Source organism: Zosterops lateralis (genome assembly GCF_965231275.1).
Source record: "Zosterops lateralis genome assembly, chromosome: Z".
Taxonomy (NCBI): Eukaryota; Metazoa; Chordata; class Aves; order Passeriformes; family Zosteropidae; genus Zosterops; species Zosterops lateralis.
Genome location: NC_139800.1, coordinates 46,107,615 through 46,123,562, shown reverse-complemented (window position 1 = coordinate 46,123,562; position 15,948 = coordinate 46,107,615).

The following is a 15,948-nucleotide window of genomic DNA, read 5'->3' as shown; positions in this document are numbered from 1 at the left end:
TTTTTAAATCCAGTTAAAGAATGTTTCTTTCCTCTGCTGTCTTCTTGTTTGTGCCTCCTTCTATTATCAAGCAATAGGACAATAAAGCAAGAAAAATTCAGTATGTAGATGTGTCAGTCTGTCTCTGCACAGATGCAGCAATGAGATGGAGTGGCAGCCATACAACTGAAGTGGACAGAAAATGTTTTAACATCAACAATACAGAGACTGTGTCCTAAAGATATGAAAACTTGGAGGAGAAGTGGTATCAAAGACAATAGCATTTCCTGTCTAAAAGTTTATTAAAGGTTCATCAGACACCAAGTCTTGTAGAATCTATCCTGGTCATTGCCAAGTCAGAAGAACAGATAGATGAGAAAGTTAAGGGAGCAAGAGATTGTGTTGTTTCTCCAAATGTTTTACAGAGAATTAATTGTTAAAACTGAACAAAAATTTCATTACTGCTAGGCTAGGCCTCTAAAAGCAATATACAAGCTGGAGTAGGAAACCAGCTTGGACGGTTCCCTACTTCAGCCTGCATATGGCTTTTGCCAGATGAGAATTCAGACAAATGCATTCTGACAGAATCTCTGTTTCCTCTGGTGAGAAAAGAGGAAAGACACCAACATACTCATTCTGTATTGTGAGACTAGGGCACAAGAATTTTTCTGCATTTCACAAAACCTGTGGTACTAGACCTTGGCTTTGTTCTCTGTTTTACCACCTGAACACTCAACACCAGCTTAGCAGCCTTGGTGCATCTGCTGCTCCTCCAGTCTTTGCATTGCCTTTTTATCTTTTGCATCACCCATGAGGTTGCTCTCCTGGCCCTGTCTAGAAAAGGAGTAGTTTTCTGCCTGTTTGCACTTAGCACATCCTCAAGGTGCTCTGCTAGCTCTGGGATTTCTTTTTCCCAACCTGTTGTTCCTCCATTCTGCTTGGCACTGCTGCCAGAATGGCACCTCAGACTTTGCAGGGCTTGTGATTTTGAGCTCAGGGCCTTGCACAAACAGCAAAATCACTAGTCCCAGGCATGGGGCCCATCAAAGTGACTACGGGCTGATAGGGCTTAGCTACAGGCTGACTAAATGCAAATGAATACTAGAGCATCAATTATATATTAAAGGGATTTTCCTTACAGTAAGCTTACATCAAGTCAGCTTTTCCACCTAAGATAATCACTTTTAAAAATCATCATCACTTAAAGGATAGACCTCTGTGGTAACAATTCTCTGGCTGTGCAAAATGTAATCCTGCAAGAAAACTCCCTCCAGTTGCTCATCAAGACTAGCTAATACAACTATAGTGGAAACCATGATGACATGCAGTGTGCCAGGACACAGTCCTTCCTGTGCTGGCACAAGACATTTTCCTGTGTAGTTCTAAAAATGGCCTTCAGGCTGTAAACCTAAACGAAAGAGGAGATTGCACTTCCTTAAGAAGTATCCCTCCAGGCATCCATAAATTACAGAGAGACCCCCAGTGAAGACTGGAGGACTGACTATTTTTTTCCTGGGGAGTCTGGGCCAGTGTTGATTCATGACACTTGCTGAGAAGTGCTCTTTCAGCTCATTTGCATAAGACAGCAGCAGTGTGGGGGCCTTTACAGACACTAAAAGCACTGCAGGACCTCTTCTACGAAAACAAGGGTGTTAAATTCTTGGCTAGATCCCAGTGGAGGAAACCAGGTAATTTACACCCCACTTCCTGGGATTCTCCCCATCACTCCTGGGGACAAAATGAAACCTTGTCACTCCTTGCCTGGGATTCAAATCCTTCTGGCTTTAATGCAATCTTTTTGCTCACCAGCATGGTCTAAGAGGTCAGTTAATTGACAGACTCCAGCAGATTATCATGTGATTGCTCTCTCTGGTTCCCTTCAAGAAATTTGCAATGGAGGGATGGATACTTAGGCTGAGTTTTCCCCTTGTTGTCTAATTTTAAGGCAGTGCTTATCACCCAGAACAGGATCTGGCCTCCAGAAGCATTTTCATAATTTCTTCTGCCTGTCTGTTCTCACCTCCATAGGTAGATGTTGTTTCATATAGTGAAAAGCTAGGAGAATTCATATTTACAAACTGCCTGCTGTGTCAAAAGAGTCTAACCAGCTTTTGGGATTGGTCACCTCACTCAAACCAATAGAAGACACATTGTGAAAGAATGGATCATATTTTTACAACTTGTGTTTTCAGAAAAGTTGAGGAATGTCATTCAACATCCAGGTGTTCAAGTTTGCTTGGAAGTATACAGGGGTTGAAGGTCTTCGGTAGACAGTGGGATGAATCTCAAATAAACAAGTAGTGTGGTGCAGAGATAAAAATGCTAGTTCAAAGGCTGGTAGAGCTGCCCCCCCTCCATACAGCAGGGGCCAGGTTGGGTGGTATATCCACCACCTGTTGTGATGAACAGGGTCCTGGAGCCATCCTGAGTGAGGATGAAAAGTGTACCAAAGTGAAGCATTGTAGTCAAGCATCTTGATACATCTGTGGCAGCCACCACTGTCACAATCATTATCTAGGGCTGGTGTAAGCAAAAACAGGAGCTTAGAAATTATATTTCTAATAGAAAAAAAGGCTGATTATATAACTATATAACTCTAACATATTGTTATGTGCAATAACTATAGTATGAAAAAGTTTCCAATCTCACAAAAAAAGTGGCTGCACCTTTGCAAGTGTGAATAGCACGGATGAGTTCAGCAGAAGTCAGTTGCCACAGAAGCCGCTGGAGAAATGGGACATCCACACTGCAGTAGTCTACTGAGCAGTAAGAGGGCCTTTCTTCCAAATCACCACACTGATCCATGTGCCCATTTGCTTGTCTTCTAGCCATAAAAGCTCTGCTAACTCTGGACACAGTTATCTTAAAGGTACTCTGTAAGTAAAAAACCAGTGACAATATGAAATTCCAAGGTCTTACTATGCCACCGATTATACCCAGGCTAGGTTGATCCTGGCACCAGAATTCCAAACTGCTGTAACATTAGAAGGGTGAAACCCCCTGCAAAATGGCATTGATATTTCACATAGCTGGTGCTCTGAGACAAGATTCCCTTTTGTATCAGCTTCAGAAATTTCATGTCTTAAATTCTTAGCAACGTTTTTCCCAGTTCCTGTGTTCTTCCTTAAGAGAAGATTATTGCTGTGGCAAAGATTCCCAAAAGCTCTCAGAGAAGCTGGTTTCCACAGACAGCAAACTATCTCAGCAGTAACTGCTCTTCTGCAATTCCAATGCTGTATGCTCAGAACGATGGTTTAGGTCTTAGACCAGGCAATCACTGGAAAATCTTCCCTATATCCACCACTACCTTGAGAGAATAGATCACTCAATATTATGGCTGCTTTTGGGTCTTGTCTCTGAAAACTGCCCCAGATGAAGCACAGTAAGTGGTATCTCTGAGGTCTGGGTTACAGCATTCCATTTGTTATTTCCACCCAGCCAGTTGCTGAACATTTTATCATTATTTTTTCTTTACATAAGTTAGAGGCATAATTTCAAAATCCATCCAGTCCATCACATTGCTGCTTGTTGCCAACAGACTGCAAGCATCTGGAGCATATTTCCCCACACACAGTGGAAGAGAAATGTTCTTGCTGGCTTTTTTATTTAATTTATACCACAGAATTACTTAGTTCTGAAACAAAACTGACCAAATCTTTGCCTGCATTTCAAGTTTAGTAGATTGTAAAAGGATTTTCATCTGCTGATTATTCAGAGATGTTTCCAGTTCTGTTCTTCTTCTACTTTTATGTGATTTATTAGATCTGAGCGGGGCATGCTTGCAGCAATCTCACTTTTGTCAGTTACCAGTTAAATTGCCCCCAGGCATTAGGGACAGAAGCAAAAGGGAATGTCACAAAATTTTTGTAGGAGAAAAAGCTGGAATGTGCTGCTTCTTTTATTCCCTAAGACAACATTGTGTAACCAACTCACACACTAAGTGGTATTGCTTAGTGCATTGGCCTCTGGAACTGTCTTACACCTAAACAACCCCATATCAACTTTCCAGAGTCTCATTTTCCCATGGTTGTGAAATGTGAGTCCTTGTTAATGTACTTGTGTGTCTACAATAAAGAGAAGCTGCACAAGAGGAAACTACTAACAGATGACCATGGCTAAGGCATTTCACTGCCATGTGCCACTGAGCTGGTGGATCCCCATCAGCGGGGTGAAGACCATGCTCACGTTAGACTGGTCTAAAAAGATCCCTCACTCACTGTCACAGAATCACTGCCAAGGTCCAGCAAAGCCACTTAGAGCCAGTTGCCCAGGACTGAGTCCAGATGACTTTTGAATATCTCCAAGGACAGAGATCTACCACTTATGTGGCCCTTCTGCACCATTGCTTGGTCACCCTCACAGTAAAAAAATGTTTCCTGGTATTCAGAGAAAACCTCTTGTGTTTCAATTTGTGCCCATTGACTCTGGTCCCATTACTCAGTATCACTGAAAAGAAAATTAGCTTAAACATACTTGCACACTTTCTTCAGGTATTTATACACAGTTATGAGATCCATTCTTTTCTCCTCATTTGTAATTTTCTGCTGGTTTCTTTTGATGCAGAAAGACCTTTCCTCCAGATGGCATGATACAAATAAAATAGCTCATGCATAATACCTGAGCCACAGCCTTCAAGGAGGAGATTTCCTTTCTCATGTAGACAACTGTAATCTCACACAGGGGATGCCTACAGAATAAGGGATTCATCCACTAGGCCAGCCAGCTGCTTAGTGACTGCTCTGCTCCTACCAGGAGTAAAATACAGTCTGCAAAGCACTTACCCAGACATCAGAGTCATACTGGGAAGTTTGAAGTACTGTGCTAACAAGCTACTCTTGAATTGCAGAGGGAAGATCATTTAACAGGCTGACTGATGGCTGTGATTTTAAACTGTGTGGCAGATACCCTCTGTCAGCTATAATAGTCACAGAGTCCCACAGGGCTGCTAAAGCAAGCCTTCATCTCCTCCTGTCTCAGAAACAGGGTTTTAGCAGTACTGCCTGCACAAAAACACTCTACACTCATTGCTCTCAGAGCAGCATAAAAAACTAGAGCATGACATGATCTCAGCAGAGGATTTCGTTGCTGGCTATCCTGATGTGACACATCAATAGGAGTTATAATCAGAAAGATGTCTGTGTAAAGGTGTAACTTTCTAACGTTGTACCTGTTGCCTGTATCATGTCTATGTGGTCACATCTGCCTGAAAACCTCACAGCAACATGCTGCTATCACTTCCCATGATGATGTAATGTGGGGCTAAGTGAGACAGATTTTCATTTTCTCCTCTGAGACACTGTTTGGAGACCAGCTACTCAAGTGATAATTGCTGAATCCTTCACTAATTTCTGGAAGGGCAATACAAGCCCCAGGTCTAGGCTGATTTTTGTGGCACCGAGGGATACTCTAGTTGCTGCAACAGATACACAGTCGTAAGCCAGGCGACATCCCCTTATACACCACATTAAAAAACTAAAAATGAGAGTCTTCTTAATCATTATCATGCATGTCTGCACTTCCAGAATTCAATAAAGAAGAGGACAGAAGAGCAATAACTGTATGTGTATGTGCTATAAGAAGTGGGCAGTATGAATCAATGAAGAATGGTGGTGACCAGTGTAAATGCAGTCAGGGATTAAGAAGACAGGAAATAAGACTTCAGGTTCAAATAACAATCTCTAGTGTCACAACTTCATTTGAATAAACATTATTTAAAAACTAAAAGAGAAGACATCCAAAAATGTTAAAATCCCTGTTACAGAACCTGAATGCCACCCTCGGTATTCCCACTGAGATCTCAAAGCAGTTTGTGGAAGCTTTCATGATATTTTTCATTTATGGTTTTGGTGATGGCAGTCACAGATAGTTATTTTTGCCAAGGACAAATGTGTTCCCACATTTTTGAGATGTGGGCTTTCATTCTCCTATCCATATTCAACCCAATAAGTGCACCATGTGAGAAAAACAACTCCAAAAACATAAACTACATAGAGCTGAAAAGAAGGAGGGGCAGGGGGAAAAACTCTCACTGTGCCATGTAGTTTCTCTTTTCCTACTGCTTGGTTATCCAGCCCTATCAAGCTCAAATCAATCAACTGACACCTGATGTCTTTTGCAGATGGATCAGCAATGATGCATATCTGATGCACAGATGTTCCAACTTGGATTTGCTAGCTATCCAGCAATCAGACAGAATCCTGATACTGATCATTCACAGATGTTGCAAAAAAGAAAGAAAATCCTCCATCCGCTGTAAATAAAATTATAAATTTATGCATTTTACTTTTGGTCAGCCAGAGCAGCCGTCACTTATGAAAACCAAAGTGGGACTTTCAGCTAGGATGGTGGGATTTTGCAGTTGGCTGCATTGTAGGTGTTACTCCTATGAAAGAAAGATCTCTAAAGCCATGGCTTAAGCCTGTGAAACTGTTTTAGCTGTTCAGAGGTGCTTTCGACTATCAGCCAATACTGGGAGCTGTGTTTGAAATCAAAGTCACAGCTGCTTAACTGGCTTGTTCTTTCAGTGGGGAGGTTCAGTAAGCCTGTTGAGGAGCATGTCTGTGGGGCTATGTGGGCAAGTTACAGCTACAGTCAGGGCTGTAACTACAGTAGCTGGGGTGTGACAAACTATCAGCCTGGCAGCACTGAAGTCTTTAGCTTAGCACTAAAAATATCTGGTTATTAACCGTTATTCTGGTTCCTGAAAAATCATGAAGTAGACCTAAAAATATCAAATAGAAAATAAATACAGATAGAATTTGTTTTCTATGTTGAGTACTTGATGAATCAAGTTTTCACATTTTTCTTCATGATCACAGCTCTTATCAAGAGCCTGCTCTATGAAAACTGGCCGTCACTGAGAACTCTGGGCTTTTTACCTGTTATCTGTTTACCTCCACGGGAGCTTACAAATCATGTACCAAAAAAACTTCTAAAGACATAAAAAACCTTATCAAAACTACCTGTCTGTGGCAGGCAACCATGATACTAGCTACAGCTGACTGCCTCAGGAGCCCCAAAGAGCAAGCATCCTATGCCACTTGCAGTGTCCAAGTGGTTGGCTGATGGACTTCCCCACACCCACAACAGTCCCACAGCAGAACCAGAAGATGTAAATTGAACTCTTGCCCTGCCTGACTTGTAAGAGTTGAAAGGAGGCAGCGTTGGTCCTCACTGTGATGGCCAGTGTGTTACTCAGATAAATGATCTGTCTTGCCCTTTCTTCTTCAAACATGCTATTTGATATATATTGATTTTAGACAGATATCTGTGATAAACCTGCCACTCCTGACACAACGAGGCATTGCCAAAGGCCACCACTGACAGAAGTTATGCTAGTCTCTGGTCCTCTCTAGGCATCAGTACAACCTACCATGCTACCATGTAGAAATTAAACATTACAGAGGACTTTCATAGAGGACCAAGTCATCTGATGTCTTTCTCCCAAAATTCTTAGTGGTACTTGAACACTTTCTGATCATCAGAAATCACCTGTTCATCACAGCGATGTTCCAGACAACAAGCTAAAGTACTCAAATTCCTTCCTTAGTGAACACAATCAATGCATGGTGATGTGCAGCCAGGCCTCCAACACTTGGCCCCTTTCATGCAATTCCTGCTCAGTGATTTCTCTTTAGAGGTGCCCCAGCTGGCATGCTGATGGTGTGCCTCAGCCTTGAGTGTAGCTGCACTTTCACTATAAAGCCCCTTGGACATGCTCTCCAAGTCTTGCCTGTGACAATGTACCCACAGAGATAAAGATCACAGAAAGTACATAGAAGGTGTAGGCACCTGGGACCAGAGTGAAATAGATAGGGACTTAAATAAGATATTTCTTAGTTCCAGTGGTTTCCATACACACCTAGGATGTCAGAGCAGGACATGAAAACACCAAAGTACTGTGTGCTGCTCTTAGCTTGACAAACCTCATGACAATGCATCCCTACAGTATTATCCCCTCCAGGTCCCTCCATCTTATTCCACTTCTGCAGACCTCTACAGAGGTCACATGGTGGGTTTCAGTGTCTGAGGAGTGTTACCTCCAAAGTAAGAGTTAAAATAGTTTCCAAGTTGTTGTACCGGGTAGCAAAAAGTTGATGGCATGAATGAATCTGCAAGCATGGCACTGTCATCCCAGAAAGGGAAATGGACACTCTTTATCTATCATACTGAAAAATACAGATAACCCCTTTGGCTTTACCTGGCCTTTGGCCCTCATTCCCTGCAGTCCTTAAATCTGCAAAGTAGCCAACAAGAGTTTTCACATGCTGAAAATCTAGACATGGGTGCCAGTGTTCTGTTGAGACAGAGCTGGGAACCTGGCCCTGTAATAGTGCAGTGTCACATTACTAGGTTGCTCAGGACTCCTATAACCAACCAAACCCCACAGGCAAGCATCTCTTTTGCCATGTTTAAGATGCACTGCACACAAGGAAAGTCCTAGAAAAAGGAGGTTTTAGCAGGTGGTAATAGCTTCAGAAAGGAAGCATGGAACATGTCAGGGACCTGGACTCTTCACAGTGCAATCAACACGTTGGCAAGATCTGGGTGTGCAGAGACAGGCAGGCTGCTTTCGCTTCCAAAGGAAGAGCACAGGAAAGATCCTTGGGAGCCATTTTGCAGTTAATAAAGGGAGTTCATTGTTGCATCTCTGTCTACTTCCCCCTAGCCCCCAGTGACAATGGAGGGCATGGAGGACCAACAGCTGGCCTGAAGATGGGGGAAATGGCAGAGACATTGGTGCATGGGGAGAGCTACCAGGACCAAGCACCCAGTGGAAAATGAGAGGTTTCACATGAAGGGGGAGTTTCATAGCTGGGCATCTTCACAGCTAAAGGAGATTATAAGCCACTGCATTTGAAACACAGCTTGTTTGTCACTTAAACACAATATTGACAAATGTGTCCAACAATGTTGCTAACCTGAATTTCAGTTTCCAAGGTGGCTAACTCACTGAGTCCTACCAGAAATCACATCCCATGGTCACCAGAGTACTCTGAGCATGGCCATCTGGAGAATGGGCAAGAGGACTATGTGTGGCCAACCAAAATATATCATATGCAGAAGAACAAGCAGGGAAGATTTTAGGCTGGGATCTCCCCACTTTCCTTTACATTATGCAAATATTTACTGTGCAAAGATACTGGAAGTCAAAGCATAATTTTCAGGTACAGCATGGAAATGTTGCTAGTCTGACACAGCTTCACACAGGATGGCTGAATGGTATTTGTGGTTACAGGAAAGCGGAAGGAAAGCAGATATATGTCAGCAGCCTCCCTTCCCCTCCGTTGTGCCACATTCAGTAGAGTTACTCACCCACTGAAAGTGGCTCACTTCCGAGGTGTGTATTATGTTACTGCTCCTGTGATCACTCAAGTCCTGCATGTCCTTTTCTTTGTGACTGAAATATAGCATTCATGTTCTTGTTGTTGTACTCTCTCTTCATCACATGTTCCCTAATGTTTTGCCAGCAGTAAGTCTATTCCAGAGAAATCTTGTCTGTCAAGGCGGGTACAGGTGCCACCCAAAGTCATAAGCAGGTGGGATTGTGTGCAACCTGTGACATCATTTGCTATGCCAAAGCATATTGTGGAAATAGAGGCTCATCCACTCACTCAGTTCTCTGCTTGATAACACTCGTGTCACCAAATGTGAAGGCTTCTATGGCTCTTGGTGACTCCCATGCATGTTGGAGCAAACCTCACTCTTCAACAAGGCCACCTTTAGCAAAAGCCTTCTTGAAAGCAGCACAAAAACCACATCTGAAGCAGAGTCAGGAGGGGTGAGGGAAATGAACACTCTGCTTCCAGAGCAGCCAGCAATAACCTGCAAAGGCATGTGCTCCACATGGCCACCAGAGACAGAGTTAATCATTCACTGGAGTCAGGGCACAAGGTCTTTGTTAGCACATACTGAAAACCAGGCTGTTGGTGAAAAGCAGTGTTGTCAGCCATGCTGGCAGGGCTTCATCATGCATGCACAATTCAGCCTGAACTGGGCTGGATTATGTTTTTGTCCCAAAAGCATTTGAAAGTGGTAGAAGTCTCTTCTTTGCTCCTTCTACTCCATACCATGTTTTTCAGAACAGATCCACTCCCCCCAGCAATTTTTAGTAGAAGTTGTTCCTCACAGGGGCCAAGGAGGAGACAATATCCCCCCTGCTCCCCAGCAAATACTCCAGGAATATATAGGAACAAATCAGTGTCAATATTACCACTGCCTCAGTGAGACAACTCAGACAAGACTAGCTTTACTTTCCTTGGATCACAAAAAGGACAGGAAAAAAAAATCTAAGCTGTTTATTCCATCTAGTACTAGAGGAAAGTTTGACTTCCCCCCTCCCAAACCACTATTTCAAGGACTATTTGTTAAGAAAGCTTCAAGGTTATAAATCTCCCTTGAGCCTCTTGCACGCATAGCCTTCATGTTAATGTACCATGATAATCTTTTCCCTTTCCTTTTAGCAAATGAAGGGTGAAGGTGTATAAACTGGAGTTTCTGAGGTCACTGGCTTACAGGGCAAGGGATGTGACATATGCTTTACATTGCTTTAAGTTCCATCTCTGAAGCTTGTGGGGACATTCTTGTCCACCACTGGGTTTACTCCAGCTCCTTCCCTCTAAATCTTTTCACTGTTTTTTGGCTGGAATGCTGGACATGGGTGCAAATCAGGAGCAAAGTTGTTAGACCCGGTGAAACAATTTTCATGAAGGTGAAAGCTGCGTAACCAAGAATGGCATCAGGCCTCAGAATTTGAAAATAAACCACTTCTAGCAGACAAAAAAAACCCCCATCTTTTATTTCTGAAACTAGAAACTATTTATCCTCTTGAAAGAAAGCACACATATTATTCAGACATAGTTTTCACTTAAAATTCTATCTAAAGAGGATTTGTGACACACAGATTATCATCATGGTTAAGCAGGAAATCATTTAAAGTGTCCTGTGCCTACCTTGCCCTTCCTAGCCTTTTCATTAACTTACACTCACCCCTATTTCCTCTCCCTCTTACACATGATTTTCAGAAAAGCATTATATTTCTACTTCCTAAAGATAGTAGCATTATCTATCTTTCCCAAATAAAGATATTTTTTTTTCCCAGCTCTTCCTTTTAAGGATACACTGAAACCCTCTCAAAGTCAAGGATTAAGAAATGGAGAACATTAAAGGTGTTTCTCCACATGGGACTATGCATTTGGGTGCTTCTAAGAGGGAGGCTACAAGTCTCCCCTTCAGGATTTGAGGAAAACCAGTCTCAGGTATAAAAACCCTTGAAGCTCTCAGAACAGCAGCACAGGAATGGGAGAATATTACCATTCGCATCAAACAGTAGCACAAGAAATCCAAAGGTAATTTCACTGCAGATGCTTTTGACTTCTCTCAGGAGCACTAGTACTTCAGGCTGGGATTTTGAAGTCAGAGCTTTTGAAAGGGGTTTTCTCTCACCTACACATTAAGAGTCACAACACTGAAAGATTTACAGACCCAGGGCTGCTCAATTTTTATCTTGGTTTGTCTCAAATAGAATTAAAAGCACTTGGAGTCAGTCTTGGATTTTTTTATTTTTTTCTACCCAAATACAAGAAAGCCCCTATTCTGGGCACATACTAGAGCATCAAGGATAGAGCAGTTGGATTAAAACAAACAAACAACAACAACAGAAAAAATCTAGCAAACCCTGCAAAACAGAGAGGAGAAGGGTGAATGATCCCTCTCTAAACAGGAACCCATCAGTGAGGAAAGCCAGCTTCAAAGTCCTGTTCTGGCGAAGCCTGCCCATCCTAGCTCACAACAGAGCACATTTGAAAGGGCTACTCTCAAGTCCCTCCATTAAGCGTGTTTCACTTAAGAAGACATTTGCTAGATAAGGATTTGGAGTGAACGTTTGTGCATCCATACTGTGTCTGCCTTGCAGTCCAAGTCAGGATCAAACCATGTATTAACCTGTTGCTCTGAAAATGTCTCAGATCTGTTTCTCAGGGCATTAAAGCATTGATGAATTTCTGTACTGGGCCAACATGATGAATTCATGATATTTTTTTGAAAGCAAAACGGGGGCCTGTAACTCTAATACAGTAAATAGCTCATCTAAAATAACTGCTGGAGACATTTAAAATATTAGCAATTAATTGGTTTTTGCTTGTTAGACAATATGTGTTAGCAATAAATGGAGGCAGAGAAGGAAACTTCAAACATTACAAGGAGAGAAATTTGTAGTTCAAAAGGAATTTTTCTAAGACATTCATGATATTTCCCCACAGAAATCATAGACGAAACATACAGTGAATCAAATGTGGACAGTCTTTGGCCAGCAGCAAATGGCTTATCGATGGCTTCCCTTTACTTCGAGATCTGACAAAATAACCGCACACTGCAGCAAAACCTGACTCGGTGTTTGGCTATGAGTACTATGAACAAGAAGGAGTTTTATTAAACAGCAAAGAGAAATTGCAGCTCCAAATGACACAGGAGTTGCTGAGCAGTCTGAACTCCTTTCTATTTCATAACCAGAACTATGGCCAAATCTAGTAATACAGGGGTCTAGAAAAGGGGGCTGAAAAAGGTCTCTCCCCAGGCCCCAGAGCTCTCTGATTCTTGGATATTTTAGGTACTGAGGCAAAGGTTAGTGACAAAATTGTATCCTATTTTATAAGGGTGTTCTGTCGAATTTTTTGGGAAACAACTTTGGCAAAAGCAGAAGAGAGAATCTCTCCAAGACTCTTCCAAAAGATTAACACCTCTCTTCTCCTATGAGACCCCCAAAACAACCCAGATCTGTCTACGTCACAGCTGCAGGGCATTTAATCTTTCCCTTACTACAGCAGCATGAACATATTCTCCTACTGGGTCCAAAAGCCAGAAGCAGTTCTTCTTGGCACTTGGCACATGAGCTCTTATTACCACTAGTATTTTGGGGGAGGGAGGTGCCCCATAGAAATTAAACAGACAGACTTGGATTCTGAGTTTCAGCGGTGCCAGTGGGCTTTCCATAAATATATTGATGCAAAAGTGTTAGAAAAGACCTGGAGAGAGCCTTACTGATTGCACCAGATCAGTCCGTGGTCTTGTCTGTAAAAATCTCGGTTCCCAGTAGATGGCACCACCCGTTTCACTGATGTTTTTCCTCTGCTTCGTGCAACAGACCCTGAGCCTGCACTGCAGACCGAGAGTTTAGCGTGAGAGCACAAACACACCTGTGTCAACACAAGGACAACACACCCTTGAAAGTATGAAGATGCAGCAGCTTTGAAATCAGCACAGCCATGAAGAAGATGTAATGGCTGCTGTGCTCCGTGCGCCACAGGGATCACTGCATGGGCAAGGCTCTGTCCTCTGCCCTTTAAACCTTCTGCTTTTCAGGTCTGTTCCTTGCTTGCGGCAACCGTGGGCTGCATCGCCCCTGCCTATGAGGGGATGAGATTGCAGCCCTAGGCGGCACAAGACATCATCCCTCCTGTAAGGTAGTAGAGAAATGAGTGATGCCAGCAAGGCACTTGCAGCCCTGTTTCTCACTTCCTGGAACTCCAGTGCCCATTCAGAGCTGACATCTCTCCTCTTCTCTGAGGAGGTGTTGAGTTAATAGACACACGCATAAAAACTGTAGTGATTATTTTCCACAAGGATTTAGAAGTTCAGCATAGTTATTGTATAATTTTATTCAAGAGATTTTTAGTTGTCTAAATACACAGCAGGCTGAGAAAGATTTTTTTTCTCTCAGAGAATAAATTATTTCTTGCTAATTAATTATAGGGGAATGGGAACATGCATTACTGTTTAAGCAGAGAAAGGCCAGGCTAAGGTTAGCAGGAAGCCTGGTACTGTAGGAGTGTAGTGTCCCAGGGGACTAGGGCACCATTTTTGGTTCAGACACACTTGTGACCCTGGGCAATGCACACAGCCTCTCTGAGGCTTCTGTCAGTGCCATTTTACACCACAGGGGTCGGAGGTGGGGGTACATGGCATGACACAGCCTGTCTACGCATGAGCTGATTCCCATATACTGTGTCTAGTGCCTCCCAAGAAATTCCAACTGCCTGGCCCCAGCTTTCCTTTTCTGTAAGTGGGCCTAAAATTGTGAATGGCTGGAGACCATCTCCTTAACAGTACTGGGCAAAGGAAGTATACATTGCCTCTTCTCTTGACACAAAATCCAGGTCAGAGTCTCTGTCCCCATACTTAAAATGCCCCTCAGGTTTATTTTTTAAGAGGCTAAAAAGCTCCCTTCATTACCCAGTTTGATCTATGAAGGGGAAAATCTAATTGTAACTGCTCAGTAGTAGAAATTTGTGACCAAAGTGTGATGTGGCATGAAGGGCAAGAAGGCCCATCTGGAAGGAGGTGTTAATCTGACTGGAAGCAGGAATGACAGAAACAGAAGGATTTCATGAAGGGTATAAAGTTTCCCTCTGTGATGAGATAATCAATAGCCTCAGCACTGTCTTGTAGCCATCCTAGTCCAAGAGGAGCCCAAGCTTGGGGAACACCTTAGAACAGCAGAACTGGGCTGGGGAACAGACTCACAGATGGGTTGAAATGTCCCATGCGTCCAGTCTTAAGATCAATGCTGCTGTAAGGATATACAAAAATTATACTTGTGATGTAACTTTCCATAGCCTGTGTAGAACCTCTTGTTGCTGAAGGACTCTGCTCAGGCTACTGTTCATTAAGCTTTTCTTTTATATTTAAATAAAAATATGTGTTTAATTTAGCTCAAAATTTACCTTAAAATTTCCCTATCATCTACCATGCTAATTCCTTTTCCTATCAGTTATGCGATCCTAGCTTATAAGAAATAAAAGGCAGAAAGATTGATGGCAGGCTCTGGACAAACATGCAGAACACACATTTTATGACCAACAAGTCGCCTTTATTGACTGGAAAGAACTTGTGTCTCATTTGGCTGTGGGCAGAAAAACTGATAACTTCTGTAAGTGCAGAAGAGTATCTTGTCTAGTCCAGCTCTCGTCTGACTTTGTTGAACCTGGAAACTTTAAAGCCTTTCTTAGGAAGCTCTAACAGGACAACATGACTGTCGCATGACATGAATTAATTCCCTTTCTCACCTGTGGTGATCACAAGACCTCAAAGCGCATAGTCAAGACTGGTGAATGGGCAGCAGAGGCAGCATGTTTGCCCTATTTTATTGCTGTAAAAAACCCAGAAGAGTTTCATCCAGCAATAGCATTTTTCTTAGAGGCTAGAATATAGCTGATTTATTTAAAGTACTGTGTAATCTCATTTTAAAGCCCGTGAGAGTTGATGAGTCCCAAATCTGCTCTGCTGTACTATTCAATTACCCTCACAGCCAGATGCCTGCTGAGACCAATGCCTGCTTTCCTGTCTGCTGAGGAAAGGATCCTGACTGGAGGAAGACTTCTGGCAGAAATGTAATTTTCAGGAAACAAATCAATAACATACTTTTTGAAAAATAACCTGCCTTCATTTGCATCATTTTTGCTGAAGTCCTTGGAGCAGTGACTGGGCTCCCCCCACTTTGTTTCTAATGGTGGAAGCTATATTTGTATCAACAGTCCACATTTGGGTTTATTGAATATTTGCAGATGCCGGTTGTACTTGGAATCCTTCTGATGGATACAACAGTTAATTCCCTATTTTCACAGTTTGTGTGGAGACAGATGAACATTTGCTGGAGCTGAGACTGCAATTTATTCAGTGCTGGCTTCACAGAAAGTGAGACTGCTGTGCTTTCCCTCCTGCCTTTTCCTGGTCCAGAAACAGTGCTTGAACTCAGTCCTTTGCTTTTAGGTTTGGATTTATGTTTACTCAGGGACTGGTGTCTTTTCCCTTTACAGCTGGTGCCAATCCCCACGGTTACTCATATGCTTTTTTAAATGTCCTTCCTTCAACTGGCAAGGCGGACTCCTTTGTATAGGAGACACCATTGCTCTCTAGTGGAAACCCACCCATCTCATCTAGCTACCAACTGAGCATCAAAATTTTTACTTGGAT